This window comes from Festucalex cinctus, chromosome 1 (assembly GCF_051991245.1).
Source record: "Festucalex cinctus isolate MCC-2025b chromosome 1, RoL_Fcin_1.0, whole genome shotgun sequence".
NCBI lineage: Eukaryota > Metazoa > Chordata > Actinopteri > Syngnathiformes > Syngnathidae > Festucalex > Festucalex cinctus.
Genome location: NC_135411.1, coordinates 68,871,880 through 68,891,721, shown reverse-complemented (window position 1 = coordinate 68,891,721; position 19,842 = coordinate 68,871,880). Strand labels below are relative to the sequence as shown.

General features: G+C 38.5%; 1 protein-coding gene across 4 annotated transcripts in view; it reads right to left on the bottom strand.

The window, feature by feature from the left end:
* Positions 1-7,809, bottom strand: part of LOC144005971 (homeobox protein Mohawk-like) — a 49,913-nt gene extending 42,104 nt beyond the window's left edge. For 2 of the 4 annotated variants that reach the window (XM_077504521.1, XM_077504559.1), the window contains exons 1-3: positions 7,799-7,809; positions 7,567-7,650; positions 5,801-5,880 (exon numbers count right to left, since the gene is read on the bottom strand). The gene's annotated coding sequence lies outside the window, so the exon portion shown is untranslated. Of the gene's footprint in view, positions 1-5,616; positions 5,881-7,566; positions 7,725-7,798 lie in introns of those variants that run through there. The other 2 variants (XM_077504527.1, XM_077504538.1) reach the window with 2 other exon arrangements.
* Positions 7,810-19,842: the final 12,033 nt, after the last annotated feature.

Here is a 19,842-nt window from a genome sequence, read left to right as displayed (position 1 = left end):
TGTTAAGACCTGCAAAAATCAGCGTCCTTATTTATTTTTAGGCAATGAGTTGCCCTGATTGGTATTTTTTGTAAAAGTGTATATATACATCATCGCTCGTTGTACTCATTGCACAATGTTACTTTTATTGTCCAAAGGGGCAATCAAAAATGAATAAAACAAAATGGAAACGTACATACGTTTGGATCGGTGTGAAGCCAGTGAACAATTTGAGTGGTGGAAACTAAAATAATTTTCATAAATGACTTAGTTATCACACTTAGAATGAGTTTACATTTTTTGTACAAAATACCGTATGTGTTTTTTTTTGTTTTTTTATATATTATGCCTCAAGGGCTAGGTGGCGCTGTATTTATAACTGAATGTTGTCATAGAGATACCTTCAGGCCTTGATTATAAGCATACATGTCAAGTGTGGGATTTTTTTTGGAGCATGTACAGTGGAGTTATTATGCATATCCTTCATTCACGATATTGCTTTTAATGTCCACAGAGGCTATCAAAAATAAATAAAAATATATATATGTTTGGATAAGTCTGATGCCAGTGAACATTTTGAGTGGTGGAAACTAAAAGGATATTCATAAATGACTTAGTTATCACACTTAGAATGAGTTTACATTTTTTGTACAAAATACCGTATGTGGGATATTTTTTTTATGCCTCAAGGGCTAGGTGACGCTGCATATATAACTGAATGTTGTCATAGAGATAGCTTCAGGCCTTGACGATAAACATACATGTCAAGTTTGGGATTTTTTGGAGCATGTACCGGGGAGTTATTAAGCATATCCTTTTTCAGTGCGAAACACAAATTTTGATGCCCCGCCTTCATCATATAGTATTTCGAAAAGTCAAGATTTTTTCCCCTGTCGTTGGCTCAGGTCTTGACATGGTCCAGGTCAAGTCTTAACTCAGTCAGATGAAACGTGTAGGAGAAGTGGGCAAAAGTCTGCCCCCTGTGAATGTGCAAAAATCGTCAAAAATGGGACATTCAAAAATTCGTAGCTCACTTCCTGTTCATTTTAGCATATGGGTCCAAGAGACTTTTTTGGAGGTCTTGGGCTCCCTCATACACCTAAAAATATTCGTCGTTCTTGCTTAAACGTACAACCGGGGCTGCTTCGTTAAAAATTCTAGGGGGCGCTATTGAGTCATTTTTGTAAAAATAGCACAATCAACAATAAAATATTGCTCATTTTACCAGGCCAGATGTGTGTGCCAAGTTTCATGAGTTTCTGTGCATGTTTAGACCCTCAAAACTGGCGTTGTTTTCTTGGCGAACAGCGCTTAGCCACACCCACAGCAATTCGCGAAAACTCACAAACTTCGTGTTGTGACATCATGAAGGCCGAAACCCTCATCTGAGCAAATATGAGGTAGGTCCAGTTAACGTGTTTGGAGAAAAATGTAGAAGAAAATTCGTAAGAAAAAAAATTGCCACTAGGTGGCGCTATCAGTTAGATGAAATATAAGTCAGTAGATGTCTTTAGGGCTGGACTCTCATCAAATGTGTGAAATTTTGAGAAGATAGGATCATCTCGGTCAAGTTAATGCAGCTTTTATTTTCACGAAAAATCTTCAGACTTTGCGTCACCGTAGCGGCCACGCCCTTTGGCGAAAAGTTACAATATTCGGTGTGGGGCATGATCAACATCTTAAGGCTTTTCTGACCAATTTTCAAATGGATCCCTTCAACAAGCTCAGCACAGTAGCTAAAAACGTAAAGTATGACATTTATTGTAACCACGAGGTGGCGCTATATGTATAACTGAATTTTATCATATAGATGTTTTCAGGCTGTGACTATTACGTTGCCTGAGAAGTTTGAGATTTTTTGGAGCTTGAACATGGGAGTTATTAAGCATTTCCTCTTTCTGGACAAATGAAATTTTAAAGGCAATATTTGATGCCCCGCCCCCGTCATATAGTATTTCAAAAAGGCAAGATGTTTTGCCCAGTTGTTCTCTCAGGTCTTGAGATGATAAATGCCAAGTTTGAAGTCAATTGGATGAAAAATGTTTGCAAAGGGGGAAAAAGCATGACCACAGTGAATGTGCCAAAATAGGCCAAAATTGGACATTAAAAAATTCATAGCTCACTTCCTGTACATTTTAGCTACATGGTCCCAATAGACTTTTTTGTGCGTCTCGGGGTGCTACACGTGCCTGCCAATTTTTGTTGCTCTAGCTCAAACGTGCCGGGCTTGGTTTTTATTTTTCTACGCTAGGGGGCGCTATCAAGTCGTATTGTTATGACGACTTAATAATCTAAAATTTTTCGCCGGGCCTGAGGAGTGTGCAAAGTTCGGTGAGTTTTCGTGAATGTTTAGGAACCCAAAATCGCGATCGTTTGCGGAGAATAAAGAAGAAGAAGAAGAAGAAGAAGAAGAAGAAGAATAACTAGAGCTGCGAGCAGCTATAAAGGGCCCTCGCAGCCCGGGCCACGTTATGGTCCTTGCACGTTGGGGTACTTGGACGTTAGGGTACTGGCACGTTGGGGTACTGGCATATTGGAAGCAAAATTTCTTTGAAAATGGCATAATAAACGTTTACATGTAGAATATTTTTTTTGCCAGTGTGTGTCAAGCTCAACGGGTTTTGGTGATTGTTAAGACCTGCAAAAATCAGCGTCCTTTTTTATTTTTAGGCAATGAGTTGCCCTGATTTGTATTTTTTGTAAAAGTGTATATAGACATCATCGCTCGTTGTACTCATTGCACAATGTTACTTTTATTGTCCAAAGGGGCAATCAAAAATGAATAAAACTAAATGGAAACGTACATACGTTTGGATCGGTGTGAAGCCAGTGAACAATTTGAGTGGTGGAAACTAAAAGAATATTCCTAAATGACTTAGTCATCACACTTAGAATGAGTTTACATTTTTTGTACAAAATACCGTATGTGTTTTTTTTTTTTTTTTATATAAGCCTCAAGGGCTAGGTGGCGCTGTATTTATAACTGAATGTTGTCATCGAGATACCTTCAGGCCTTTATTATAAGCATACATGTCAAGTGTGGGATTTTTTTTGGAGCATGTACCATGGAGTTATTAAGCATATCCTTCATTCACGATATTGCTTTTAATGTCCACAGAGGCTATCAAAAATAAATAAAAATATATATATGTTTGGATAAGTCTGATGCCAGTGAACATTTTGAGTGGTGGAAACTAAAAGCATATTCATAAATGACTTAGTTATCACACTTAGAATGAGTTTACATTTTTTGTACAAAATACCGTATGTGTTTTTTTTAAAAAATTTTTATATACATTATGCCTCAAGGGCTAGGTGGCGCTGTATTTATAACTGAATGTTGTCATAGAGATAACTTCAGGCCTTGACGATAAACATACATGTCAAGTTTGGGATTTTTTGGAGCATGTACCGGGGAGTTATCAAGCATATCCTTTTTCATTGCGAAACACAAATTTTGATGCCACGCCCTCATCATATAGTATTTCGAAAAGTCAAGATTTTCCCCCCTGTCGTTGGCTCAGGTCTTGACATTGTCCAGGTCAAGTCTTAACTCAGTCGGATGAAACGTGGAGAAGAAGTGGGCAAAAGTATGCCCCCTGTAAATGTGCAAAAATCATCAAAAATGGGACATTCAAAAATTCGTAGTTCACTTCCTGTTCATTTTAGCATATGGGTCCAAGAGACTTTTATGTAGGTCTTGGGCTCCCTCATACACCTAAAATTTTTCGTAGATCTTGCTTAAACGTACAACCGGGGCTGCTTCATTAAAATTTTCTAGGGGGCGCTATTGAGTCATTTTTGTAAAAATAGCACAATCAACATTAAAATATTGCTCATTTTACCAGGCCAGATGTGTGTGCCAAGTTTCATGTGTTTCTGTGCCGGTTTAGGCCCTCAAAATTGGTGTTGTTTTCTTGGCGAACAGCGCTTAGCCACGCCCACAGCGATTCGCGAAAACTCACAAACTTCGTATTGTGACATCATGAAGACCGAAACCCTCATCTGAGCAAATATGAGGTAGGTGCAGTTAATGTGGTTGGAGAAAAACATTGAAGAAAAATCGTAAGAAAAAAATTTGCCACTAGGTGGCGCTATCAGTAAGATGAAATATAAGTTCGTAGATGTCTTAAGGGCTGGACTCTCATCAAATGTGTGAAATTTTGAGAAGATAGGATCATCTCGGTCAAGTTAATGCAGCTTTTATTGTCACGAAAAATCTTTAGACTTTGCGGCACTGTAGCGGCCACGCCCTTTGGCGAAAAGTTACAATATTCGGTGTGGGGCATGATCAACATCTTAAGGCTTGTCTGACCAATTTTCAACTGGATCCCTTCAAAGAGCTTGGCACAGTAGCTAAAAACGTAAAGTATGACATTTATTGTCACCACTAGGTGGCGCTATATATATAACAGAATTGTATCATATAGATGTTTTCAGGCCGTGACTATTAAGTTGCATGAGAAGTTTGAGATTTTTTGGAGCTTGTTCATGGGAGTTATTCAGCATTTTGTCTTTCTGGACAAATTAAATTTTAAAGGCAATATTTGATGCCCCGCCCCCGTCATATAGTATTCCAAAAAGTTAAGATATTTTGCCCAGTTGTTGTCTTGGGCCTTGAGATGATACATGGCAAGTTTGAAGCCAACTGGCTGAAAAATATTTGCAAAGGCGGAAAAAGTATGACCACAGTGAATGTGCCAAAATGGGCCAAAATTGGACATTCAAAAATTCATAGCTCACTTCCTGTACATTTTAGGAAATGGCTTCCACTGACTTTTTTGTGCGTCTCGGGGTGCTACACGTGCCTGGCAATTTTCGTAGCACTAGGTCAAACGGGTCGGGATTGGTTTTTATTTTTCTACGCTAGGGGGCGCTATAGAGTCGCATTGTTATGGCAACTACATAATATCAAATTTTTCGCCGGGCCCGAAGAGACTGCAAAGTTTGGTGAGTTTTCGTAAATGTTTAGGCCCTCAAAAATGCAATCGTTTACGGAGAAGAAGAAGAACTAGAGCTGCGAGCAGCTATAAAGGGCCCTCGCAACCCGGGCCACGTTGGGGTATATGCAAGTCGGGGGACTTGCACGTTGGGGTACTGTTAAATAGACAAGGACCATGGAAAATAGAAATGCATTTGCCGTGCCTTGTGTGTAAAAAGGTGCAGTAAAAGGCCAAAAATGATGCACAATTCCCAAAATAAATTCAAAAGTGTGGACTTTCTGATGTGTGTGCAAAGTTTCATGAAAAGTCGCTCGTTTGATATTCAAAACCAGCATCTGTTTATTTGAAAACATTGCATGGCACAGAGATGGTGTGTGATCAAATAAAAAGCTTTTTGATGACTCTTAATGTGGTGTCGCTGTGCAACACATATGTATTCATGACATAGTGAAGTATTGTGACAGTTTTGTAGGGTCCAGCAAACAGTAAATGTGTGACAGTTATTCAAGAAAAAATGTAGCTTTGAAGCAGGCTAACCAATGACATCATCTAAAGGGGAAAAAAGCACATGAGCAAGCATAGGTATAAGTAGAGGAGAAAAAGAGATGAAAGAAGTGCGAGAGATGGAACAGGAGAGGAATGCAGCTGTTTATGTATAGCTGTTGTAACAGGACAGATTAAATAACACTTTAACCTGGGGTTAACAGCGCCCTAGGACAGATAAACTCTTTAGTGTAAAAGTTTTCTGGGACAGATGAATCCCTTGGGGTCAAAGAGTTTGGGTTAGCACATAGTCTGTCTTAGGATAATGTAACCTCCATGGATGAATTAGTCCTAGGACGCTTTGACCTGCGGGCTAAAACTTCAGGGGGGTTAACCTGTCCTGTTATATTGTGATCATCGTCTTCGTGCATGTCCTCAGTGGCTTCTTCTGTCTGTGTGGCAGCATTTGATACATCTGTAGAACAAAAAAGAATGAAGAATCATGTTAGATCTGTGAAGTTTGGTTGTCTTAGGTGTAGTTTACAGAACAGTCGTGTGCATATTTTTAGCATGGTAGTGTCTTAATACAAATGCATATTATGTAATGCACTGTATATGGATATTACAGACGTAATATTTGACGGTGATCTTATATTCATAGTTTTTGCCCGTTAATAAATAATATAGCTAGTAAGTAATAAGACACGCAAAAATGGTATAGTTTAATCCTCTGGGTCAAAAAGCAATGTTTTAGGATTGTGTGATGAAATGATGAATAAAAGTAAGGATACGACAGGTACATAAATGGTTATGTAAGTGTAAAATTTGGCATGGTGTGTCCAGATACATGCAGGATAAGTATAAAATATTATGGTGTGTGATTGATTTTTTCTTAGTAAAAATTAGTATTGTAAAGGTCAAGTCACAGTATGTCCAAAAAATTTTAAAAAAAAATATCTATGGTATAGAAACATCATAATCAGGGGCAAAGACATAAACATAATAATAGTAATTAATAATGATAGAATTTAAATACAATCTTTTCCATGAATATGTCAGTTATTTTGAGAAGATACAGAAAAAAAAGAACTTTGAAGTGTCTATCAGTGGATGAAAGAGGGCAAGATCACAGCATAGCTACATGATATCAGTCACATTTGAAAGTAATCAAGTGTAGTATGTATTCACATTATATACATTGAGAAATTGCGGCTCAATAATCAGTCAGTGTTTTAGTTAACAGTCCAATGTTACCTTCAAGATATTCGTAACAGAAAAAAAGGAACGTGCATTAACAAAAAAATGTAAAAATGTCCATTGTCAAACATGTCATTCATTATACACAATGTGTAGGATGGGGATGCTTGCTGTGTTAGTGTTTGTGTGTCTTCCATGTCATATAGCTTACCATCACGGACAAATGCATCACATGCATCCTTTATATCCAATGCAGTCTGGAGTTCTTTCACAAGCTTGGTTTTGAAGTCTATCTGTTTTTCAAGTGCTCGATTGACTCGAGTCACATGGACTAGTTGGTTCATTTGGGAATGAAGATCAAGGCTGCGCTGGTATAAGTCGTTGCGACTGAAAGCATGATCAATGCATGCATACTGTAATGACAAAGCATTCAATGAAAATCAGTCATGTTAGATTCCATGATTCTAAATAGCAGAGGTAACGTGTTGGTGCAAAACGTTGTGGTCGTGTTGCATGTTACTCAATGGCTGTGTGTGTCAAAACGAGTTTATTTGAAAGAATATACAAATATATACACACGAACATATATATTTATACAGTATAACAGTGCCGCATGTATTGGTTTTAAGGAAAGAGTTGAAAAGCAGTGTTCAGAAAAAAGCATAAGACGCACAAAGTACCATTTCACTACATGTAATAAGTTGTCAAGTAGACATGTGAATTAAGTGGTTAAGATAGTGGCTACTGTGCAAGTAAGCTTCAATTGTCTCTAAAAGGTTAGCATATGTGTTCTACATGATATCAATGGCTAGACGTGCTCGTGGAGAAACATTACAAACAGAAAAACACACTAAAGGTGCCTTTAACAAACCTGTTAATAAATGAGAACTTAATACATATATGTATGGCATACTGTATATGATTGAGAAAGTTGTCCTGTTTAGTTTATGTATTGTATACTTACGGAAAAAAGTTGGCAATCTTTGCGTATGGAGATGATTAGAGGGTCTTTATCAAAAGAGAATTTGCTTGTTGATTTGTTCATGTTCTGTAGAAAAGCAAAGGAGTAGAAATAAATACAGTATCATACTTCATAAACATACAAGAAATTTGTAGCTGTATTAACCATTGTTGGTATTTGAAGTGATAATTTAGGAATAGAAGTGTAGTGATTGCAGAATTTATAGAGTGCTTACCTTGTATGACTTTGTAGATGGAAATGTCTTTTGTTGAAAGAGCTCTTTGTTGTCTACTATATATGAAAGGACAAGCATAAGTAGGTGTGGTTATGAAGTACTTGACCATTGAAATAAAGCAGTGGTATCAAATGTATGGACCGTGGTTTGGCTCAGGCCTGCAAAGGGGTTTAATGTGGCACAAGAGATAATCTTGTAAGGTACAAAAAATAATAATAATATAATAGGTATGCCTCTGAGTTTTCACAAATCTAGGTCAAGTCAAGTCATCTTTAGTTATTTTGCGCTTGAATCATCCAATCGGAAATGCTCCATAACAAATATATAGAGGGTGCGATTTATTGCAAATTGCACAAGAAATCTCTAAAAATTCATGTTAATGACAAGTCTGATGTGTGTGCAAAGTTTCATGAGTTTTCACACATGTATAGATAAAAAAAAACAAAGCAGCACTTTACTTGGCAACCAATGCATCGCAATAGCAGCAGCGTGCGACAAAATAAAAAACTTTCGATAAATTTGCATCTTAAACATCTTAAGATGAAACACACCAAGTTTGAACACGGTCGGATGAATTTTGTAGGAGTTAAAATATGACCCCTAAAAAAGGCCACAAAAAAAGGCTACAAATCCCATCATAAATCAAAATGGCGGACTTCCTGTTTGGTTTAGCACATGGTTCCAAGAGACTTTTTTGTACATCGTGGGCTCTTATGTATGCCTCTAAATTATCATAGCGCTAGGTGAAACGTACAACCGGGAATGCTTCGTTAAAGAGGAGTTTTTTAGCTCAAAATGTGATGCCCGGCCCCTACGGGACTTCCTGTTGGGTTTAGCACATGGCACCAAGAGACTTTTTGGACATCGTGGGCTGTTACATTTGTCTCCAAATTTTCGTAGCTCTAGCTGCTTCGTACAACTGGGAATGCTTCATTAAGAAGTAATTTTTTCCTTTGCAAACTGTGCATGCCACGGCAACAGCGTGCGACAAAATAAAAAGCTTTCAATAACTTTTCATCTTCAACATCTTAAGATGAATCACACCAAGTTTGGAGATGATCGGATAAACTCTGTAGGAGGAGTTCGTTAAAATAAGACCCCTATGAAATGGCCCAAAAAATGGCAACACGTTCCAAAGTAAATCAAAATGGCGGACTTCCTGTTCGGTTTAGCATATGGTTCAAAAAGAGTTTTTTGTACCTTGAGGGCTGTTACATATGTCTTCAAATATTGGTAACTCTAGGTGAAATGTACAGCCGGGAATGCTTCATTAAGTTAGAATTTTGAAACACAAAATTTGATGCCTCGCCTCTGGCGGACTTCCTGTTAGGTTTAGCATATGGCACCAACAGGCTTTTTTGTAGATCATAGTCTGTTACATATGTGTACCAATTTTCGTAGCTCTAGATTAAACGTACCACCGGCAATGCTTCGTTAAGTAAGAATTTTGAAACTGTAAATTTGATGCCCCGCCACCGTCATATAGTATGTCAAAAACTTTAGATTTTTTACCATGGTGTTGTCCGAGGTCTTGAGATGGTACATCCCAAGTTTGAAGTCAATCGGGTTAACCGTGTAGGAGAAGTGGGCAAAAGTATGACCCCTGTAAATGTGCAAAAATGGGCCAAAATTGGACATTCAAATACTCATACCTCACTTCCTGTCTATTTTAGGGTACACATATCAAAGAGGTTTTTGTTCATCTGGATGTGCTACAGGTGCCACACAATTTTCGTAGCCATAGGACAATCGTAGCGGGACAGGGATCCGTTAAACCTATGTAGGTGGCGCTACAGAGCCATTTTTCTGTTATCATGTATGGCGACTTTAAAATATCAAATTTTTCGCCAGACCCGATCTGCGTGTAAAGTTTGGTGAGTTTTCGTTCATGTTTAGTGCCTCAAAAATGTGGTTGTTTGCGGAAAAGAATAATAACAAAGAAAAAGAAGAAGAAGAAGAAGAAGAATAATAACTAGAGCTGCGAGCAGCTATAAAGGGCCCTCGCAACCCGGGCCACGTTGGGGTATTTGCACGTCGGGGTCCTGGCATGTTGGGGTACTGTCAAATAGGAAACCATCTAAATTGTAAACGTTTTTGCCCGGCTTTGTGTTTGTAAAGTTTCATGGAAAGGCCAAAAATGATGCACAATTAACAAAATAAAATCAAAATGGATTGTCACATGGCTATATAGAATACTTTTTGAATATATTAGGCATGCCTGCCAATATTAACACATCTAGCTGAATCATATAATCGGAAAGACTTCACAAAAATGTCTAGAGGGCGCTATTGAGCAATTTATTACAAATTGCACAACAAATCTCTAAATAAAATATTCATGTTCCAGACAGGTCTGGTGTGTGTGCAAAGTTTTGTGAGTTTTCGCCCATATTTAGACTCTCAAAAAAGCATTTTTCTTCACAAACAATGCATGGCTACAGCAAAGGCGTGTGACAAAATAAAAAAATTCAATAACTTTTCATCTTAAATATCTTAAGATGAAACATGCCAAAGAATGAAGACGATCTGATAAGTTCTGTTGAAAATATGACCCCTATAAAAGGCCCCAAAAAATGGCAGACTTCCTGTTTGATTCAGCATATGGCTTTAGAAACCTTTTTGTAAGTCTTAGGCTGATAGGTATCCCAATTTTTACAAATCTAGCTGAATCATAAAATACAAAACATTTGCAAAAGCTTCATAAAAATGTCTAGAGGGTGCTATTGAACCATTTATTGCAAATTGAATAAGAAATCTCTAAAATATTCATGCTTATGACAAGCCTGATGTGTGTGTAAAGTTTCATGAGTTTTTGCACGTTTAGACCAAAAAAAAGCAGCATTTTACTTGGCAAACAATGCATCGCCATGACAACGGCGTGCGACAAAATAAATAACTTTCGATAACTTTGCATCTTAAACATCTTAAGATGAAGCACACCAAGTTTGAAGACAGTCGGATAAATTTTGTAGGAGGTGTTCGTTAAAATATGACCCTAAAAAAGGCCACAAAAAATGGCTACAAATCCCAACGTAAATCAAAATGGCGGACTTCCTGTTTGGTTTAGCAGATGGCTCCAAGAGACTTTTTTTGTACATCGTGGGCTCTTATGTATGCCTCTAAATTATCATAGCGCTAGGTGAAACGTACAACCGGGAATGCTTCGTTAAGAGGAGTTTTTTAGCTCAAAATGTGATGCCCGGCCCCTACGGGACTTCCTGTTGGGTTTAGCACATGGCACCAGGAGCCTTTTTTGTACATCGTGGGCTGTTACATTTGTCTCCAAATTTTCGTAGCTCTAGCTGCTTCGTACAACTGGGAATGCTTCATTAAGAAGGAATTTTTTCCTTTGCAAACTGTGCATGCCACGGCAACAGCGTGCGACGAAATAAAAAGCTTTCAATAACTTTTCATCTTCAACATCTTAAGATGAATCACACCAAGTTTGGAGATGATCGGATAAACTCTGTAGGAGGAGTTCGTTAAAATAAGAAAAAATGGCAACACGTTCCAAAGTAAAGCAAAATGGCGGACTTCCTGTTCGGTTTAGCATATGGTCAAAAAGAGTTTTTTGTACCTTGAGGGCTGTTACATATGTCTTCAAATTTTGGTAACTCGAGGTGAAATGTACAGCCGGGAATGCTTCATTAAGTTAGAATTTTGAAACACAAAATTTGATGCCTCGCCTCTGGCGGACTTCCTGTTAGGTTTAGCATATGGCACCAACAGGCTTTTTTGTAGATCATAGTCTGTTACATATGTGTACCAATTTTCATAGCTCTAGGTTAAACGTACCACCGGCAATGCTTCGTTAAGTAAGAATTTTGAAACTGTAAATTTGATGCCCCGCCACCGTCATATAGTATGTCAAAAACTTTTGATTTTTTACCATGATGTTGTCCCAGGTGTTGAGATGGTACAGCCCAAGTTTGAAGTCAATCGGGTTAACCGTGTAGGAGAAGCGGGCAAAAGTATGACCCCTGTAAATGTGCAAAAATTGGCAAAAATTGGACATTTAAATACTCATACCTCACTTTCTGTCTACTTTAGGGTACACACTTCAAAGAGGTTTTTGTTCATTGGGATGTGCTACAGGTGCCACACAATTTTCATAGCCGTCGGACAATCGTAGCGGGACAGGGATCCGTTAAACCTATGTAGGTGGCGCTACAGAGCCATTTTTCTGTTATCATGTATGGCGACTTTAAAATATCAAATTTTTCGCCAGGCCCGATCTGCGTGTAAAGTTTGGTGAGTTTTCGTTCATGTTTAGTGCCTCAAAAATGTGGTTGTTTGCGGAAAAGAATAATAAAGAAAAAGAAGAAGAAGAAGAAGAAGAAGAAGAATTCCTTCAGGAACAATAGGGACCTCGCAGCGGTCGCTGCTCGGGCCCTAATAAGAATTCCTTCAGGAACAATAGGGACCTCGCAGCGGTCGCTGCTCGGGCCCTAATAATAATTCTTACAAAAACAAGAGGGACCTCGCAGCGGTCGCTGCTCGGGCCCTAACTAGAGCTGCGAGCAGCTATAAAGGGCCCTCGCAGCCCGGGCCACGTTGCGGTACTTGCACGTTGGGGAACTTACACATTGGGGTACTGGCACATTGGAAGCAGAATTTCTTTGAAAATGGCATGATAAACATGTTGATTTTTTTTTTTTTTGCCAGGTGTGATGAGTGTGTCAAGCTCAATGGGTTTTGGTGATTGTTAAGATCTGCAAAAATCAGCGTCTTTTTTTTTTATTTTTAGGCAATGAGTTGCCCTGATTGGTATTTTTCGTAAAAGTATATATACACACATCATCGCTCGTACTCATTGCACAATGTTGCTTTTATTGTCCATAGAGGCAATCAAAAAAAAAAAAAAAACTAAATAAAAAATATGTATGTTTGGATCGGTCTGATACCAGTGAACATATTGAGTGGTGGAAAGTAAAAGAATATTCATAAATGACTTAGTTATCACACTTACAATGAGTTTACAATTTTTGCAAAAATACCGTAAGTGAGGCATTTTTTTTTTTTTATGCCTCAAGTACTAGGTGGCGCTGTATTTATAACTGAATTTTGTCATAGAGATACCTTCAGGCCTTGACTATAAATATACATTTCAAGTATGGGATTTTTTGGAGTATGTACCTGGGAGTTATTCAGCATAGCCTTCATTCACGATATTGCTTTTAATGTCCATAGAGGCTATCAAAAATACATAAAACTAAATAACAAAAATATGTATGTTTGGTTAGGTCTGATGCCAGTGAATATTTTGAGTGGTGGAAAGTAAAAGAATATTCCTAAATGACTTAGTTATCACACTGAGAATGAGTTTACATTTTTTGTACAAAATACCGTAAGTGGGGTATTTTTTTTTCATGCCTCAAGGGCTAGGTGGCGCTGCATATATAACTGAATGTTGTCATAGAGATACCTTCAGGCCTTGACGATAAACATACATGTCAAGTTTGGGATTTTTTGGAGCATGTATCGGGGAGTTATTAAGCATATCCTTTTTCAGTGCGAAACACAAATTTTGATGCCCCGCCCTCATCATATAGTATTTCCAAAAGTCAAGAATTTTCCGTCTGTTGTTGGCTCAGGTCTTGGCATGGTCCAGGTCAAGTCATAAGTCAGTCGGATAAAACGTGTAGGAGAAGTGGGCAAAAGTATGCCCCCTGAAAATGTGCAAAAATCGTCAAAAATGGGACATTCAAAAATTCGTAGCTCACTTCCTGTTCATTTTAGCATATGGGTCGAAGAGACTTTTTTGTAGGTCTTTGGCTCCGTCATACACCTAAAAATTTTCGTAGATCTTGCTTAAACGTACAATCGGGGCTGCTTTGTTAAAAATTTCTAGGGGGCGCTATTGAGTCATTTTTGTAAAAATAGGACAATACATGATAAAATATTGCTCATTTTGCCAGGCCAGATGTGTGTGCCAAGTTTCATGAGTTTCTGCGCATGTTTAGACCATCAAAACTGGCGTTGTTTTCTTGGCGAACAGTGCTTAACCACGCCCACAGTGATTCGCGAAAACTCACAAACTTCGTGTTGTGACATCATGAAGGCCGAAACCCTCATCTGAGCAAATATGAGGTTGGTCCAGTTAACGTGTTTGGAGAAAAATGTACAAGAAAATTCGTAAGACAAAAAATTGCCACTAGGTGGCGCTATCAGTTAGATGAAATGTAAGTTAGTAGATGTCTTTAGAGCTGGACTCTCATCAAATGTGTGAAATTTTGAGAAGATAGGATCATCTCGGTCAAGTTAATGCAGCTTTTATTGTCACGAAAAATCTTCAGATTTTGCGTCACCGTAGCGGCCACGCCCTTTGGCGAAAAGTTACAATATTCGGTGTGGGGCATCGTCAACATCTTAAGGCTTTTCTGACCAATTTTCAACTGGATCCCTTCAACGAGCTCAGCACAGTAGCTAAAAACGTAAAGTATGACATTTATTGTAACCACTAGGTGGCGCTATATGTATAACTGAATTTTATCATATAGATGTTTTCAGGCCGTGACTATTACGTTGCCTGAGAAGTTTGAGATTTTTTGGAGCTTGAACATGGGAGTTATTAAGCATTTGCTCTTTCTGGACAAATGAAATTTTAAAGGCAATATTTGATGCCCCGCCCCCGTCATATAGTATTTCGAAAAGGCAAGACTTTTTGCCCAACTGTTCTCTTAGGTCTTGAGATGATAAATGCCAAGTTTGAAGTCAATGGGATGAAAAATGTTTGCATAGGGGGAAAAAGCATGACCACAGTGAATGTGCCAAAATAGGCCAAAATTGGACATAAAAAAATTCATAGCTCATTTCCTGTACATTTTAGCTGCATGGTCCCAATAGACTTTTTTGTGCGTCTCGGGGTGCTACACGTGCCTGCCAATTTTCGTTGCTCTAGCTCAAATGTGCCAGGCTTGGTTTTTATTTTTCTACGCTAGGGGGCGCTATAGAGTCGCGTTGTTATGACGACTTCATAATATAAAATTTTTCGCCGGGCCTGAGGAGTGTGCAAAGTTTGGTGAGTTTTCGTGAATGTTTAGGTCCTCAAAAATGCGATCGTTTACGGAGAATAATAATAATAATAATAATAATAATAATAATAATAATAATAATAATAATAATAATAATAATAATTCGAACGAAAAACAATAGGGACCTCGCAGCGGTCGCTGCTCGGGCCCTAATAATAATAATAATAATAATAATAATAATAATAATTCGAACGAAAAACAATAGGGACCTCGCAGCGGTCGCTGCTCGGGCCCTAACTAGAGCTGCGAGCAGCTATAAAGGGCCCTCGCAACCCGGGCCACGTTGGGGTATTTGCATGTCGGGGAACTGGCATGTTGGGGTACTGTTTCATAGGAAACCGTCTAAATTGTAAATGTTTTTGACATGCTTTGTGTTTGCAAAGTTTCATGGAAGGCCAAAAATGATGCACAATTAAAATACAATCAAAATGGATTGGCACATGGCTATAGAATAATTTTTGGAGGTATTAGGCTGATAGGTATGCCTCCCAATATTCACACATCTACCTGAACCATATAATCGGATATACTTCATAAAAATATCGAGACAGCGCAATTGAGCCATTTATTACAAATTGCACAACAAATTATAAAATATTCATGTTCGTGAGAGATCTGATCTGTGTGCAAAATTTTGTGTTTTTGCCTATGTTTAGACTCTCAAAAAAAAATTATTTGCAAACAATGCACCGCTACAGCAAAGGCGTGTGACAAAATAAAATAATTCAATAACTTTTCATCTTAAATATCTCAAGATGAAACATGCCAAAGAATGAAGACGATGTGATAAGTTTTGCAAAAAATATGACCCCTATAAAAGGCCACAAAAAGTGGCTACAAATACCAAAGTAAATCAAAATGTCAGACTTCCTGTTTGGTTTAGCATTTGGTTCCAAGAGACTTTTTTGTACATCGTGGGCTCTTATGTATGCCTCCAAATTATCATAGCTCTAGGTGAAACGTACAACCGGAAATGCTTCGTTAAAGAGGAGGGGTTTTTTTTTAGCACAAAATGTGATGCCCGGCCCCTGGGGGACTTCCTGTTGGGTTTAGTACATGGCACCAAGAGACTTTTTTGTACATCGTGGCCTGTTACATATGTCTCCACATTTTCGTAGCTCGAGCTGCTTCGTACAACTGGGAATGCTTCATTAAGAAGGATTTTTTTTCCTTTGCAAACAAGTGCATGCCACGACAACAGCGTGCGACGAAATAAAAAGCTTTCAATAAATTTTCATCGTCAACATCTTAAGATGAATCACACCAAGTTTGAAGATGATCGGACAAACTCTGTAGGAGGAGTTCGTTAAAATGAGACCCCTATGAAATGGCCAAAAAAATGGCAACACGTTCCAAAGTAAATCAAAATGGCGGACTTCCTGTTGGGGTTAGCATATGTTTCAAAAAGAGTTTTTTGTACCTCGAGGCCTGTTACATATGTCTTCAAATTTTGGTAACTCTAGGTAAAACGTACAACCGGAAATGCTTCGTTAAAGAGGAGTTTTTTTTTTTAGCTCAAAATCTGATGCCCGGCCCCTGGGGGACTCTTGTTGGGTTTAGCACATAGCACCAAGAGACTTTTTTGTACATTGTGGGCTGTTACATATGTCTACAAATTTTCGTAGCTCTAGCTGCTTCGTACAACTGGGAATTCTTCATTAAGAAGAATTTTTTTCCTTTGCAAACAAGTGCATGCCACGGTAACAGCGTGCGACGAAATAAAAAGCTTTCAATAACTTTTCATCTTCAACATCTTAAGATGAATCACACCAAGTTTGGAGATGATCGGATAAACTCTGTAGGAGGAGTTCGTTAAAATAAGACCCCTATGAAATGGCCCAAAAAATGGCAACACGTTCCAAAGTAAATCAAAATGGCGGACTTCCTGTTCGGTTTAGCATATGGTTCAAAAAGAGTTTTTTGTACCTTGAGGGCTGTTACATATGTCTTCAAATATTGGTAACTCTAGGTGAAATGTACAGCCGGGAATGCTTCATTAAGTTAGAATTTTGAAACACAAAATTTGATGCCTCGCCTCTGGCGGACTTCCTGTTAGGTTTAGCATATGGCACCAACAGGCTTTTTTGTAGATCATAGTCTGTTACATATGTGTACCAATTTTCGTAGCTCTAGATTAAACGTACCACCGGCAATGCTTCGTTAAGTAAGAATTTTGAAACTGTAAATTTGATGCCCCGCCACCGTCATATAGTATGTCAAAAACTTTAGATTTTTTACCATGGTGTTGTCCGAGGTCTTGAGATGGTACATCCCAAGTTTGAAGTCAATCGGGTTAACCGTGTAGGAGAAGTGGGCAAAAGTATGACCCCTGTAAATGTGCAAAAATGGGCCAAAATTGGACATTCAAATACTCATACCTCACTTCCTGTCTATTTTAGGGTACACATATCAAAGAGGTTTTTGTTCATCTGGATGTGCTACAGGTGCCACACAATTTTCGTAGCCATAGGACAATCGTAGCGGGACAGGGATCCGTTAAACCTATGTAGGTGGCGCTACAGAGCCATTTTTCTGTTATCATGTATGGCGACTTTAAAATATCAAATTTTTCGCCAGACCCGATCTGCGTGTAAAGTTTGGTGAGTTTTCGTTCATGTTTAGTGCCTCAAAAATGTGGTTGTTTGCGGAAAAGAATAATAACAAAGAAAAAGAAGAAGAAGAAGAAGAAGAAGAACTAAAGGGCCCTCGCAACCCGGGCCACGTTGGGGTATTTGCACGTCGGGGTACTGGCATGTTGGGGTACTGTCAAATAGGAAACCATCTAAATTTTAAACGTTTTTGCCATGCTTTGTGTTTGTAAAGTTTCATGGAAAGGCCAAAAATGATGCACAATTAACAAAATAAAATCAAAATGGATTGGCACATGGCTATATAGAATACTTTTTGAATATATTAGGCATGCCTGCCAATATTCACACATCTAGCTGAATCATATAATCGGAAAGACTTCATAAAAATGTCTAGAGGGCGCTATTGAAGCATTTATTGCAAATTTAATAAGAAATCTCTAAAATATTCATGCTTATGACAAGCCTGATGTGTGTGTAAAGTTTCATGAGTTTTTGCACATGTTTAGACCCCCCCAAAAAAAGCAGCATTTTACTTGGCAAACAATCCATCGCCATGAAACAGCGTGCGACAAAATAAATAACTTTCGATAACTTTGTATCTTTAACATCTTAAGATGAAGCACACCAAGTTTGAAGACAGTCGGATAAATTTTGTAGGAGGAGTTCGTTAAAAATGACCCCTAAAAAAGGCCACAAAAAATGGCTACAAATCCCAACGTAAATCAAAATGGCGGACTTCCTGTTTGGTTTAGCAGATGGTTCCAAGAGACTTTTTTGTACATCGTGGGCTCTTATGTATGCCTCTAAATTATCATAGCGCTAGGTGAAACGTACAACCGGGAATGCTTCGTTAAAGAGGAGTTTTTTACCTCAAAATGTGATGACCGGCCCCTACGGGACTTCCTGTTGGGTTTAGCACATGGCACCAAGAGACTTTTTTGTACATCGTGGGCTGTTAAATTTGTCTCCAAATTTTCGTAGCTCTAGCTGCTTCGTACAACTGGGAATGCTTCATTAAGAGGGAATTTTTTCCTTTGCAAACTGTGCATGCCACGGCAACAGCATGCGACGAAATAAAAAGCTTTCAATAACTTTTCATCTTCAACATTTTAAGATGAATCACACCAAGTTTGGAGATGATCGGATAAACTCTGTCGGAGGAGTTCGTTAAAATAAGACCCCTATGAAATGGCCCAAAAAATGGCAACACGTTCCAAAGTAAATCAAAATGGCGGACTTCCTGTTCGGTTTAGCATATGGTTCAAAAAGAGTTTTTTGTACCTTGAGGGCTGTTACATATGTCTTCAAATGTTGGTAACTCTAGGTGAAATGTACAGCCGGGAATGCTTCATTAAATAAGAATTTTGAAACACAAAATTTGATGCCTCGCCTCTGGCGGACTTCCTGTTAAGTTTAGCATATGGCACCAACAGGCTTTTTTGTAGATCATAGTCTGTTACATATGTGTACCAATTTTCGTGGCTCTCAATTAAACGTACCACCGGCAATGCTTTGTTAAGTAAGAATTTTGAAACTGTAAATTTGATGCCCCGCCACCGTCATATAGTATGTCAAAAACTTTAGATTTTTTACCATGATGTTGTCCCAGGTGTTGAGATTGTACAGCCCAAGTTTGAAGTCAATCGGGTTAACCGTGTAGGAGAAGCGGGCAAAAGTATGACCCCTGTAAATGTGCAAAAATGGGCCAAAATTGGACATTCAAATACTCATACCTCACTTCCTGTCTATTTTAGGGTACACATATCAAAGAGGTTTTTGTTCATCTGGATGTGCTACAGGTGCCACACAATTTTCGTAGCCATAGGACAATCGGAGCGGGACAGGGATCCGTTAAACCTATGTAGGTGGCGCTACAGAGCCATTTTTCTGTTATCATGTATGGCGACTTTAAAATATCAAATTTTTCGCCAGGCCCGATCTGCGTGTAAAGTTTGGTGAGTTTTCGTTCATGTTTAGTGCCTCAAAAATGTGGTTGTTTGCGGAAAAGAATAATAACAAAGAAAAAGAAGAAGAAGAAGAAGAAGAAGAAGAAGAAGAATTCCTTCAGGAACAATAGGGACCTCGCAGCGGTCGCTGCTCGGGCCCTAATAATAAGAATTCCTTCAGGAACAATAGGGACCTCGCAGCGGTCGCTGCTCGGGCCCTAATAATAAAAATAATAATAATAATAATAATAACTAGAGCTGCGAGCAGCTATAAAGGGCCCTCGCAACCCGGGCCACGTTGGGGTATATGCAAGTCGGGGGACTTGCACGTTGGGGTACTGTTAAATAGACAAGGACCATGGAAAATAGAAATGCATTTGCCGTGCCTTGTGTGTAAAAAGGTGCAGTAAAAGGCCAAAAATGATGCACAATTCCCAAAATAAATTCAAAAGTGTGGACTTTCTGATGTGTGT